General features: G+C 42.3%; 1 protein-coding gene across 6 annotated transcripts in view; it reads right to left on the bottom strand.

Annotated features, from left to right (window-relative positions):
- The window catches only part of MEGF11 (multiple EGF like domains 11), a 255,429-nt gene that overhangs the window by 88,531 nt on the left and 153,167 nt on the right, over window positions 1–13,731 (bottom strand). The window lies entirely within an intron of this gene.

The raw sequence follows: 13,731 nt of genomic DNA on the forward strand, positions 1-13,731 counted from the left end.
TCTTTTTGATTCCCACCCTGCACTTCCCAGTCTGTCAGTACAGTGGTGCCTGCTGCTCACAATGCAGTTACTGGCAGAATTGCTACTAAAGACACAGTTACAGACCATGCTCCCAGTACAGCTGGGAACCAGAGCTGGCTTCAATTATATTGGCAGACACTCTCCTGCCAGTGTAAAATCCTCTGCCATGCAGGAAATGAGTGTGTAATCCCATCGACATAGCTGTCTTCACAAACTCTTTTACTTGCAAACATGTAAACTAATCCCCAGGTGACACACAGCTTCTCGGGGCTGGAGGCCATTTCTAGACTTAGCAATTCAAATATAAACACCACATAAGCCAGAAACTCCTGTCCGAGAAATTTCAGAGCCCTTTTCTTCCACAGCATGTGCTTATAAACCCACAGTGGACGCTGGTATTTCTTAGCTAATTCTGGCAAGCTTTTTGTCCCTCTTCTTCCTGAGAAGTCAGATACCCACTGGTCAGTCTGAGGATATGCAGCAGAAAAGGGATAGAAAGATATTCCACTCAACTAGCGCTGCTGATCATCAATTCACAAATCTGTGTTTCCCAAGCAACAACGTCAAAGACCAAAACAAACCCATGAGAAGACAATTTCAGAGCCTTTAGGAGGACCCACAGGGGTTTACAGGATACACATGTGGTTTTGTGTCCTGCAGAAAGCAGAGTGTGCAGAATGTTCCTGTACAAAACACTGTGCCTCATGTAAGGCAGTTTACTCCTTTGCCTCATTTCTTCCACTGCAAGGGATGATAGTTTCTTACCGACACCACTGGGAGCCAAGCAAACAAAATCTTACTCTTTATAAGTCTTAAATTATTACCATGAATCTGTGAAAGAGGCGATCTATCTTTATTTCACACAGACACTTGGTAAGACTCTGTAAGCCCTCCGGGGCAGGAAGCAAATCTGATGGAGCTGATGGGGTTTCCCTGCAATTTCCATTCCAGAAATACAGATCTGTTTTCTGCAGGACTTAAAAATCAAGGGATGCAGCTCTGTGCCTCCGCAAAGGGCAAGGACCTGGAGTTACAAGCGTAGGCAGCTTTCTTTCGTGTGTGGGGAAGTGAAGTGCAAGAATCAAAGCTGACCCTTCCTGATCCAGGAATGAGATGCTTCCCTCACCTCAGCCAGCGATTGAGCCCCGACTGCCAGGGCAGATGCTCTGGGCTGATATAACTCCAAGTGCAACTAATTGGCATAATACAAATAATAACCCTCATTAGAAGATGTGAGCTGTTTCTTTGTCTTCCATATTGCAGACAAAGGCTCCAACTATCAGACTTGTCTGCTTGGTTTGTGTTTTTCACTTTGAAAGGAAGTGAAACATTTTATAGGATGGGAAAAATATTTCCCAGCATCAGCTCAATCATCTTGCTCAGTTTTTACAGTGTCTGCCCCAGACACAACTCCATTATGTAAGCCACTTATTAAAACACTTATTTACTATTTATATTTGGTGACATGCTTGCTTTCTTACTGCATCAAGTTTCATTCCATGATCTATGCAAAAGGAAGAACAAAACATTCCAGGAAAGAGCAGAAATTCCTCAAACCGGTTGTAAAATCTTAAAAAAACAAACACAATAAAAAACAAAAAACCAAATCTGGATAAAAGAAGAAGCCTGCAGTGACCAGAAAACCAGCTGACAAACAGAATTTCCATAGGCTTCTAAGTACAAGGCACCAGTGAGCACACATTGCACCATTCAGTATGTTTAGCCCAAAGTAGCTAGCCAAAATGTTTTAATTATCTGTGAAATAAAACAGCTTGGCATACCAGATAGCTACTAAGAATGTGAATTTCATGGGGATTTATTAGTGAGAGGACATAAAATGAGGATTAAAGTACATCTGAGTGCTCATGGAAGGCAGAAAAAAACAGAACTAAAAGAAGGGGCTTTTACTGTGTCACATTTACAATGCCTGATACTGCCCTTGCAGTTGCTAGACTCGTTTTTATGTTCCTAAAATTGCAAGCACACTGACTGCAGCTCTCTGAACAGTTAAGAGACCCAAGCCATAGCACTGATGTAGAACTGGGGCTAACATCCCATTTTCTATCTAGTGATGGGATCATACCAACGCGGTGATGGGTTGCCCCTTCTAGATTTAAGCCTTTACCTCAGATGATAAAGATTTTCTGCTTTAGCTGTCAGTTCAAGCCCTGTGCAGGTCACAATGAGCAGAGCCATTTCATGCACTATCACTTAATCTACTGCTGATTAATTGCAAAAGGAAATGAGTGAAGTTTGCTGGCACCGTACTAATGCAAAATTTGCTGTAACGAAATATCATGTTCACTTGATTTTACACTGCAGTATCCTCACATGAAAATAACATCTTTGTTGCTCAAAGTTCATCAGTTTTTGGGTTTGTATTTCTTTCCTTTTTTTCCTCTCAAGTCTCATTCTGCTGTGATAGAACGTGGGGTTGCAAGTAAGTTCTTTACCCACATGATTTCACTGGGGCATTATGTGATATTTACTCTGTGCTAACACGTAGATCTGCACCATGGTAAATAAGCTTTGTACCATTCCAAAGACAGAGCTGATCCAATGCACAGAGCTGATCAGCTCCATCTCAGAACCATAATACTCAGTAGGACCACAAGACTACTCAAGTGTGTAAACAGCCGTGGCACTGAGGTCTAGTAGTTCCAGCTCGAAAATTTAAAAACAAAAGGAACCGAAAGACTTCAGTAGCTGGGACATATTTCTGCAACATACATCAGTACAGTAAATCCCAGCTGGAGTGGGATAGTGATTCCAGCTCCTGTGATACTGTGATACCAAATCACCAGCACCACCTCTCCTGTGTGCACAGGGAGACCGTGTTAAATAGAACCCAAGCCTAGCATAGTGTAATCCTACCCTTGTTGATAGCCTCTCTGTGTTACCATAATAGAGATAAATAATAATAGCAACAACATGTGAACAGAACACTGATTAAAGCTTACACAAGAGCTATGCTGTAAATGCATATGCCATTAAAAACGTCAAAATGATACAGAGACTTTAACTGTACCATCAATAAGAAAAGCAACCTGAGAATGGCGATGCCAGGAAGGTACAAATGCTCCCTTTAGACTCCATGTGTGTTTGTCAATACCAAGAGAGATGAGTCTGGAATAGCTACCGCTCTCCTGGGAGGTGCTGCATTAAAGGGAGCTGCCATATTTCAGGTCACGTGCTAACAGTGCCTGGCAAACATGCCAACTTGTTCACTTATTCTCCTTCAAAAATATGACTGGAGATTAATTGCCACCAATAAAAATGAAAATAACTCTGTAAAGGATGATGCTCGTTGCCTAAGCGTAATTACTGCTGTCTGCATAAGGCAGCGTGACAGGTGAAAGATTCATCCCTCTGAGGAAAGGTTGCTCAATACAGCACAAAGTGTTTTCCTCCTCTCCACATCTCTGCCCCCACCCCGGAGCCTCAGTGCTTGATGGAGCGAGGGCTCATTGCAGGTGGTGCTGCATGCATCCTGCTGTAGTTGTGCGTGTTACCCAGTCACCAGCTTGGTCCTTTAAAATACAGTGAGGACACACTGGATGTGCTGCATCCCTCCTGAATGACTACACTCCCCTCCAGGAATGATTAGTGAATTGCTCCACTCTGGGTCAATAGAGCTGCCCAATATTTAGGGCAGCAATGGAAGCTGAACATATGTGAAGCAAACACATGAGTTTGAAAACTTAACAGATAAATAAAATGACTTCCAAGGAAGGCATGCTGAGTATCAAGGGACTGAACCCAATGAGAGAATCAGAAGTGCTCTTCCAACACTTTTCCATCACAGCACTTTGTTTCACAGCAGCACCAGAATCTGCAGTCTTACAGCCCATGTTCTTAATGGCACAAGCCTGTATGTGTATGTTCTGGTGTGCAAAGACAGCGTTATGCTCATCAACACCATGAAGAATTCACGGCTGAAAACTTCTAATGGTTGCTTTGCTTGGTCTGAGGACTTGGGACCATATTGCCTGGTGGCCATTTTTGGTGAATCCATTCTTCAAAGGATCCTTCTGCAAATGTGCAATGAATTAAGCATACATTGTAGCTCATGGTCAGCAACCAATGCTCTGGAATATTTCCAAATTAAGTTTGAGATGTTTAAATGCTACCTTTTAAAAAAGGCAAACAATAAACAGAATGAGCTTACTAAACCTAGGAAGACGTTCTTTAAGATGGATTATATTAGAATTTCTTTGAAATCAGGGACAGAATTTCCCTTTGGTATAAATGTAATCATCATCAATGATTCTGTGAGTACAAATTAAGGTGAAATGCAGCCCAAACTCTGTTTTTCTACCTCCAACTCAGTTCCGGAATCCAACTGGGTTTAAAATGGTTGGTCTAACTAAGGCAAACCAGGAGAAGAACCAGCAAAAGCTAAAACATAGGCCTGGACGTAGTGAATAAATAATTAAAACAATCAATTAGCTTTTTATTCCCTGTACTTAGCCCAATAGGAAAATCATAGCCCCTGTATCGAGCTGATATCTATTCATGGTACAAACATGATTCATTCTGGCACAGTTCAACACCTTTGGAAACGGAAGCCAAGGCTGCCATAGGTTTGAAACGAGGCTTGTGAGAAGGGAATCTTCTCGCAGTGACAGATCACGGGGTTTGGCTCTGAGCCGCGCAATGCATCCCTTGTGCTGGCACTGCACAAAATACCCACACACTGTGAAAGGAATCTGCCAGTATATTGTAAAGTTACTCGCTGATCTGCTTGATTCTAAACCAAAAAAATGTTTATCTTGTAAGACTGTTTATCCTCAGAGTTTCCAACACATGTTTACGGACCGTGGCTGTCCTCAAAATAACCCAGATTTACAGAAATTCCATTCAAAAGTGTTTCCGCAAATGCTTAGAGACCAACATTCAAATTCTGGGTGTTTGGAAGGAGAAAACGTCCTCCATACAACAGACACACCAGTGGGTGCAGATGGATTAGGCCACACTGCTTAAGCTGCAGCTGATTTTCTTAACTGCATGAAGACACCAATAACCTGCGATGCAGCAAGGTGTCTTCCTCAGGTCTTACAGTTTTAAGTATACAATAAAGAAGGTGGATTTCTGTAAGTAAATACTGTGTTAGGTGGTAATGAAGTACGAAAAGTTTTTAATACATAACCTTGCTGCAAATGCCATTTACATCCTATGTGTGGCTCCCAACAAATTCTCTGTCTGTTAAGCAGAATTTATCGTCTCTAGGTTTGGCTGGAGGCAAAACCGATATGGGTTTAAATCAGTCAACTAAACTAGCAGTTTTTTGTGGGTTACAATTCACTTTTTTATCCTTTTCATCAACAATTTGGGACCCTGTCCATGCACAGAGCAACATGTCGGCACTTGGCAGAGCACCGTCCCATACTCAGGGATGTCCTCAATAAGAATCCACCAGTATCTGACCCAGCTATAAAAAATGCAACTTGCAGATACTCGGCACCATCTCATGATAATTCATTAGTTTTAATCCTCAAAGATTTAATCTACATTAAAAGCTATATGTAATTAAAGCTTTTGGGTACTGAGTAGGGCTTCTCTTACCATTGTTCCTAGCAGCAGCCACAGGCCACCGGCTGTTTAATCTCAGTGCAGTAAGCACAAAGCACAGTAAGGTCCACAGTCAGGATGACAGACATCTCCTGCGAGCCCATTACCCACATGTCAGAGGTTTGTTCTGGTCCATGCTGATGAACCACATGTCTAGCAGCCTCATGACACTCTTGATGGAATTTTTTGCATTTTCCATTTGCTTTCTGGGGAAAGCAAACAAACTATGGAACACCATATATAAATAAAACATTTGACTTATGAAGTTGGTGTCACAAAAAATCAGAAAATGTCAGATTAAAGGTTGGAAGGGCAGCAGTAATTCAGTGTTTGTGTCTATGAATCATGATATTGTCTTTCCCAGTGTGAGCACAGGCTACTGCTTACAAGCACTGGCACTTTCTGTTTTCTGAGCTCATATCTTTGCAGCCCTAAGGTTCCAACGTGTGGCTTTCTGTGTGATGGTGTATGCTCTGAACTCACTGGCATTTTTATCTCCAGCGCCAGACTTTCAGTCACAGCATACACTCCTGCAACAAAGGAAATACCGGGCTTGGTGTTTACATCTCTCAGACCGCCCAGAGAATTTATTTTGCATGTGTAAATAGGCATTTGTAGAACTATCAGCCCAAGTGGAAAAACCTGGAGGTTAATCTGAGGCCAGCAGAACTTGCAGACAACCCAGTTTTCCAAGTTTATATATCAGTCTTCATCAGAATGAGAGGAAAAGATGGGAAGGGAACATGAGCTGATTTTCCCCCAAAATGGATAGATTATTACTTACAGGAGGAAATTAATCTACTTTTTTTTTTTTTTTTTTTTTTTTTTACCTTAGGGACAGGAGGACGGTTTCTCATCCTTCAGGGAAGATTGTACTGATTCTCTCTGAAGTTCATTGTCTGAATCAGATAAGAACCATGTGGCTGATTTAGGTCATGATTTAATCTCCGATGATGATCACATTAGTCAGTGACTCTCCAACATGCGGTACCTAATTCAATCACACCACTTTCAAGACCCCGCAGTTTATTCAGCATCCTCTGAGGGACTGTTTTCTTTCCAAAGTGATCCTCCCTCTCAGAACACCCCCATTGCACCCTGCAGAATGGTCAGCACTGGTACCTGGCTGTACATTTTCTCTCTGGACAAATGAAAACCAAATCATTCCAAGTCCAGGAAAAGTAGAATTATCTTGATGTCTGCCTTGTCAAATCCCATAATGAACTCAATATATTTTAGAAGAAACAGCATCTTCTCCTGATAGATAGCAAAGTGTTGTTTTCGTAACTTCCAGCATGAGCTATTTTGACAGAGGCTTCAAAAGAAGTGAAAATTGGAACAAAAAAAAAAACCTCTGAGAAGACTTCCTGTTTTCTGCAGAAATTACTGCTCAGCTTAATGAGCCTTTAACTCCACTGACAGTCTCGATGTTACAAGGAATTTAGAATCATGAAACGCTTCATAAGGGAGCGACAACATTCTATACAACATTGGCTGCTTTTCATTATAATTTTTTAGAGAAGATGCTGCATTCTTTAAAACGTATTGGGTTTTTTTAGTGTCATATTAATGGGAGGCAAAGTCTGTTCTTTAATTAGAATTTTACTGTGGTGAATTAAAAAATACATGGGCAGAGTATCAGGAGTCTAATAAAACTAAATGAAGATACTATCTTTCCTCTGTATGAAACCCAGCAGTCTTTGCTCTGGCAAAACTTCCATCAATACTTATTATTGTCTAGGCTGGGCTCGTCATAATAGAATCTGCAAGGAGCTCATTTCCAAATTCTGCTTTCCGACCAGCTAAAACCTCCTCTCTCTCTTTTAATATCCACAATGGATTTGACATTTTCATTGACCATGCCATGAAATTTCCCTGTAATGCCTCTGCACAGGAGTACTATCAGCTCTGCCTGCATGAAGGGGTAGACACACATCTGGAAATGCCTAAAGCACTGCAGAACAGGTGCAGGGAAAGAGCTCAGGCATCCTTTAGTAGCCAAGTGTTGCAGGGGCAATCAGAGAGACTGCAAAAGAATTACTCTGAAGTCATTCAAAGCAAACTGCACAGAAATTGAGGGAGTAAATAAGGATCTGTGTCTGGTATGCAACAGTCGAAAGGTTTATAAAATGCTCCATGCAAGTATTAAGAAACTTGCCCTCTCTGTATGGTCTTAGCAAAGCAGAGACAGGTTCAGAAACAAACCCATTCCCTGTCTCCACTTATTAGCAGCACCTGGCTCTGCTAGAGCTTAGCACAGATCTATGGGGCCATGACGGTGGCTGCTGTGCTGGATGCCCACCAAGCTCCCTGCGTGGTGCATGGGGACAGCGTTCAGTGCCTGAGGAGCCTGCACTGCTCTGACCACTGACATCCCCTTCCCACATCCTGTGACTGCAGCCTGGAGTTGGCCACAGGCGATCAAATGGGACCAACTCCATTTAGCAAAACTCTCAGGGAGTTTTTATTGTTTTTTTTTCACAGCACATAAGCTGAACACCAGAAGGTCACCCTGCTGATGTTTTGCCAGATATGCAATATACCTTTCTTCAGTTACAGTGGTGCTTAAAGAAGAATATCTTCTTGCCACTAGATTAGCCGGAGTATGTTCCTTGTCATTCCCATCCCCACACAGGGACGCATGCGGCTCTTTGCCTTTGACTGCACAGGTCAACATGCAAATTGACATGAGCAATAAGGCTTGGCCGATGGGTGGATAAAATGGTGCTATCAAGATAAGCATAAGGGAGAAATGCAACAGCTACTGACCCAGCTCCAAATCATACCATAAAGATTCACCTTCAAGGGGACATATAAGCACATCTCTCATGCATAGCATAACACAGCACTGCCTCACCAGCCATTTTTAAGGTGGTCAATAAGCATTTTATTTGACTGCATTGATACTGAAACCCAAAGTAAACACTGTGGATTGTGATACTTGCTTTTATTTCCAGCAGTGTGGCTGTAAAGGAAAAACTGCTTCTTTCCCCACACCACAGCCCCATCCCATCCGTACTGCCTGCGCACTGCTTTCCAAATACCATCAGCTTAAAGGCTGTTCTGCCCCAGTAAGTGAACCTAGGTAAAATCTTATCTTCCCAGCGAGAATTCTGTTACCTAAGGACTTCAGGAAAGAATTAAAGAAGCAGAAGGCCTGGTGGCCTTTGAAATGTGGGTGTCTTTTATATCTGAAACAGTTCAAAGGCTCACAAAATGCTATGTGCAGGTATCCAACGCAAGCTGCTCGCTGTTCTCTTTTCTTCTAGGCATACTTGAATCTTCACATGGCTCTTTAATGTTACCTAATGTCTTCAAGATATCTTAAATGCACGGCTGTCTTTCTCTTACAATAAACCATTAATAGTAATGTCCCTTTAAGGCACATGAAAAGAAGCAGTTTTTTAAAGAAGTGTTGCCCTATGTAACCCAGTAAAAACTAGAATGTTCACTCATCAAAATCACACTGTGAGAACTGGCACAGCCTCTGAAAAATCTGTTTAATATATTTATCAACAGAACATAACAAATCGTAAACTACTGCAAGAAATATTAATGGACTGGTGACTGAAATACTGGAATGTAGCCCCTCTTTTCACTGTCTCAGGGCACCATGATTTTGGATGCTCTGAAAAGAAAGAGGTACTCAGAAAGGCAGACAAATACTGCTTAGCTTTAATACCAGGAGTCAAAGCAGAGATGGCTCTCAGTGGGCATGGATGGCAAATGACACACACCAGAGGCCCAAAGGAGCACTGCAGGTACGTGCAGTAAAATCCCAGTGTCCTGCACAGCAGTACAGGCTGCAGCACTGCTGCACTGCTTGCTCAGGATGCTAATGCTGAGCATTGAGCAGCCACAGGTCTCATAACCTGAGCCAGCAGTCTGCACCCACAGCAGAGCCACAATGCAAAAGCCCCAAGTGCAGAGCAGAAAATAAAGACTTGGTGCTGACTGCCCTTCTGCAGCTTCCCATCCATACTGTCCTGTGGCAGCACTTCAGTTTCTTTCTGGAAAGCCAAGGAGGAAGATATAGACTTTGCTCATAAATTATTGAGATCCGATATCTAAAGCTTGGTATTTTGTCTTCTGAACATGTTCAAATGCTGCTCAGAGAGGCATAAATTAATGCCAGTTTCCCAACCAGAACTTGCTCTAAACTGGGAAATGAAACTTTTTGTTATGATGTTAAACACAGACAATTCTTAAACTGTTTTACATTTTGAAAAACAGGGTAATCAAAACTGTTCATCCTCACAATCAGCTCCGGGTTTGCTGAACTGAAATGTTTTGACAAAATCACAACCATATGGAAGCCAATGCTCCAGGAACAGTTTCACCATTGCGGATTAGTGCATTAAGCAATCAAATGTCAGGCAGTCAGAAAACAGTAACTCATCATGCCACATGTGTTTTCCTCATTGTTTACAAACAACGTGCTCGTGCCTGGAGCACTATCAGTGGGTCAGCTCCCAAGGAACCTGGAAAACTCCCACAGTGGTTCCAGTGCTGCCTCTGCTGTGCGGAGCTTAGGGCTTCAGTCTCGTTTTTAGCAGTCCGAGGAACTGCCCACGTGTAACAGTTTTATCTCTGGATTAATTTAATTTTTCTCTTTCTTAGTGACAACTGTCACTGAAAAGTAAAAAGCAGAACAGACATACGTGCCTTCCTGGCTGGATGGCAGCAGGCAAGCAAACAGGATTTTGCTGGAGGAGAAGACAGCATCTGTGCATTAAGGTTTTTAATTGCCAGATTTCTTACAATGTTCAGCTCTCTCCACTTTCCTACTGGCAGCAGGGCTATATTTTAAAAAGCTAAAAGGAAAAGAAGGATTTCAGATGAGGCAATCATCAAAATTACCCACTGACCATGCTGTACAGTGCCCATCACAGGCACCGCGGGCACCATCCAGTGCCCTCTGCGGTCAAGGAATTTCCTCCTGTTGCCTGTAATGGCATTTGATTGAGGTTGGTCACAGCAAGGCCTATTAGTGCCACCTGCAAAATCACACTGATGCCGTAACTGTCCTGTTTCCTTTGCTAAGAAAGGTTCTCTGCTCACTGATGAGTAACTGAGCAAGCAGAGCAAACAGCGCACGCACACGCCAAGTATTAAATAATCAATGCGAAAGACATGACCCCAAAGCAGACCGTTTTGCTTGCTGATAAACAGGAACCACCCAGGGAAATGTCGAACGCTGCCTGGTGCTGTGTGCGTGGTGATTGTGGGGTAGGTGGTGGTTTAGGAATGCTGCTGACATCCACACGCAAATCTGATGACACAGGAAATTAGCATCCGTTCTTCTCCCCTTCGGAAGAATTTACTAAATATAGCTCACCCTTTTAATATTTAAGGATATCTGCAGAATGTTGTTGTGTTTGAAAGGGTTCTTTCCTGCCTCGATTTTCATCATCAGGCTTAGTAATCAAGTTGTTTTATTCAGAATGGATAATTATTAGTTGAATAATTAATTATTCTGAGTACGTTACTAGATAAAATTCAAAGTACGGTGATGTATAATAAAGAATATGCAACAATTTGGGTTTTAAATTGCACAATAAGATCAAAATGCGTGCAGGGCTTTTGGATGCCTAACAGAACTGCCTCTATCGACAAAGTCCCGTGCAAACACTGGCTAAATCCTCATGGTGCACTTATGAGCTAGAAAGTATATTTTATCACCTAGAATGGTCTTTTATAGAGTCAGTCAAATTACATTAAACTATAAAGCTATCCAGAAAGTAAGTGGCAGCATGGAGACAGAATAGCTCCAATTTCTGAAGTCTAAATTTATGTCCAGTTTTGAAAGTCTAAATTTATGTTACACTTCATATTTTTTCTCTACATTTATAATTCTACGCTGAATTAAACATATGAAAAACCATTTTTTTTATGTATAGAGAGATTAATTTGTAAAGTATTTTTCACCCTCTCATCAATAACTCAAGTTAACGAAGCGAACACCAGAGCAGGTAACATCACTGGATGCAGACTGAAGGTGAGGTTGGTGCAGGACTCGGACCTCCTGAGGAAGGAGCACCTGCAGCCTGGCCAGCATCGCTTCAGGCAGCCCTGGGAGGTGACAGCAAGTGACATTCAGGAGACACCTACACAGCGCTGTGACTGCGGCACGCATGATCCAGCTGGCTGGAGTCCAGCGCAGCACAAACAATGCCAGCCTCTTCTGCTGCCATCACCCTCTGATTGCAGCGGTGGATACAACCCTAATAATTGCTTATTCAGTATAATTAGACTCTAATTAAAGGTGGCTAAAGCAGTAATCACTTGTTCACTTGCTCTAAGTGCCATTCCCCAAGCTTCCCGAGCGGAGACAAATTGAGGTGGGCGGTACAGAGTGAAGGGACACTGCTGGTCTGGGGGACAGCCCCAGCTTGCATTAGGAAACCACACAACAGAAACTGAGGAAAATCTCCAAGTCCTTTATAGGTGCAGCTGATCTACAGTAATTCAGCAAAACCGTTCCAGTTTACACAATTCCCACTTCTAGCATTTCAGTTCCCAGCTCCATCACACTCCTTAAGGTACCACAGGACACTTGGACTGCATCCTTTTTCTCTGTGCTTACCTCCATCACCACAAACACTTACATGGGGTTTTACAGACCTGTGCTGATTTCCTCACTCACCTGAGCTCCAGCAAAACAAAACCCAGCCTAAGTGACACGGTATTTGCTGCAAAACTTTCCATGGGCTGCAGTGGCACCCGATGTGTTTTGTTTGTTTGACTCCATGGTCTAGAATTTTCTGCAAATTGAGGGATTCAAAAGGCAGTCAAACTTCACACAGATACTACTGGAGTTCCTACAAACGTTCCCTAATGGAAATTGCTAAGTGTAAAATTAATTAAGTTCATAATGTACCAGAAGGATTTGTCCTTACAGAGACTTTGTAGCTAGAAAAGTTTGAATATTGTTCTGTAACTCACATGTATGCAGACTCTTCTATTTGGCACATCCTTAATTTCTGTCAAACTACCAGAATACAAACATTTTCTGTCAGGGAGCTGGTGTAAATCTTGGGGGAAAAAAAAAAAAAAGAAAAAAAAAAAGCTTAAAAAACCTCCACTGTTGACTCATTTCTCTCATTCCCAGCAGATCAGAAATAAGGAAAACTTGAAAGCAACATCATGAGCCCAAGAATTATCCCTGCCTCTTGAAAGGCAGACAGAAAATTAAATTGGGGGATCTGTGTTAAGGTGGTGGAAATTACTAGGTCTGTGCACTTGAAAGATGAAGAAGGTGACTTCCCACTGAGACTCGAGAACACAGGTGCACATCGTTTTCAAAAATATGCATTTTTAACCTTTTAAATTTGCTAGCAAAGCAAGGAAGTTCTTGAGGAACTGCAGTAAACACGGCAATTCAATCAGCTTCTTCCAGACACCATTTCACAACTTCCCAGTTCTTTCACCCAAGAGGTCAGCCGACTGTGGAAGGCTCTTTGGCAGCTCACAGCACAGGAGCTGAAAGGAGTTGAAAGCAACACGGAAACTCTTTGTTGGGCAGTGCATAACCAAATCTCTTAATTCATTGCAGGGATGGCTCTGGCCACTGATGTTCATGGTCGCTGTTGAAAGCAGTGTCCTGTCCTTTGCAAGAGGATGTGCATAAATGTGCTAACTTCAAATTTTAATAGTAGTGTGAAAAATTATTTCATTTACAAATGTTTGGATATCAGGAAAAGGTTCTGCATCAGAGGTGGTGGGCATGGAACAGGCTGCTGGGGCAGCGCTCACAGCCCCAAGCTGCCAGGGCTCAACGAGCATCTGGGCAATGCTCTCAGTATGATCTCATCTTTGGGTGGTGCCAGGGTGAGCCAGGAGTTGCACTCCAAGATCCTTCTGGGTCCCTTCCAGCTCAGGATACTCTGATTCTGTGATTAAAATGCCTGGTATCACTTTTTAATTCAGGGCTCTACAATACACAGAGAAACAGGAGAAAATGCTAGTTTTTAGAAGTTTCTAAAATGTGTCAACTGAATATAGATTTCAAGGGTTTTGTTTTTTTGCTTTCTCCACTCAAGCAACTTCAGCCTATTAGACCTGCAGACTCTTAAAAGAATTATAAGCTCATAATGCAAATACTCTGAATTTCACTGAAAATCCAAACACTGTTTGACT

This window comes from Coturnix japonica, chromosome 10, assembly GCF_001577835.2.
Source record: "Coturnix japonica isolate 7356 chromosome 10, Coturnix japonica 2.1, whole genome shotgun sequence".
Lineage (NCBI taxonomy): Eukaryota > Metazoa > Chordata > Aves > Galliformes > Phasianidae > Coturnix > Coturnix japonica.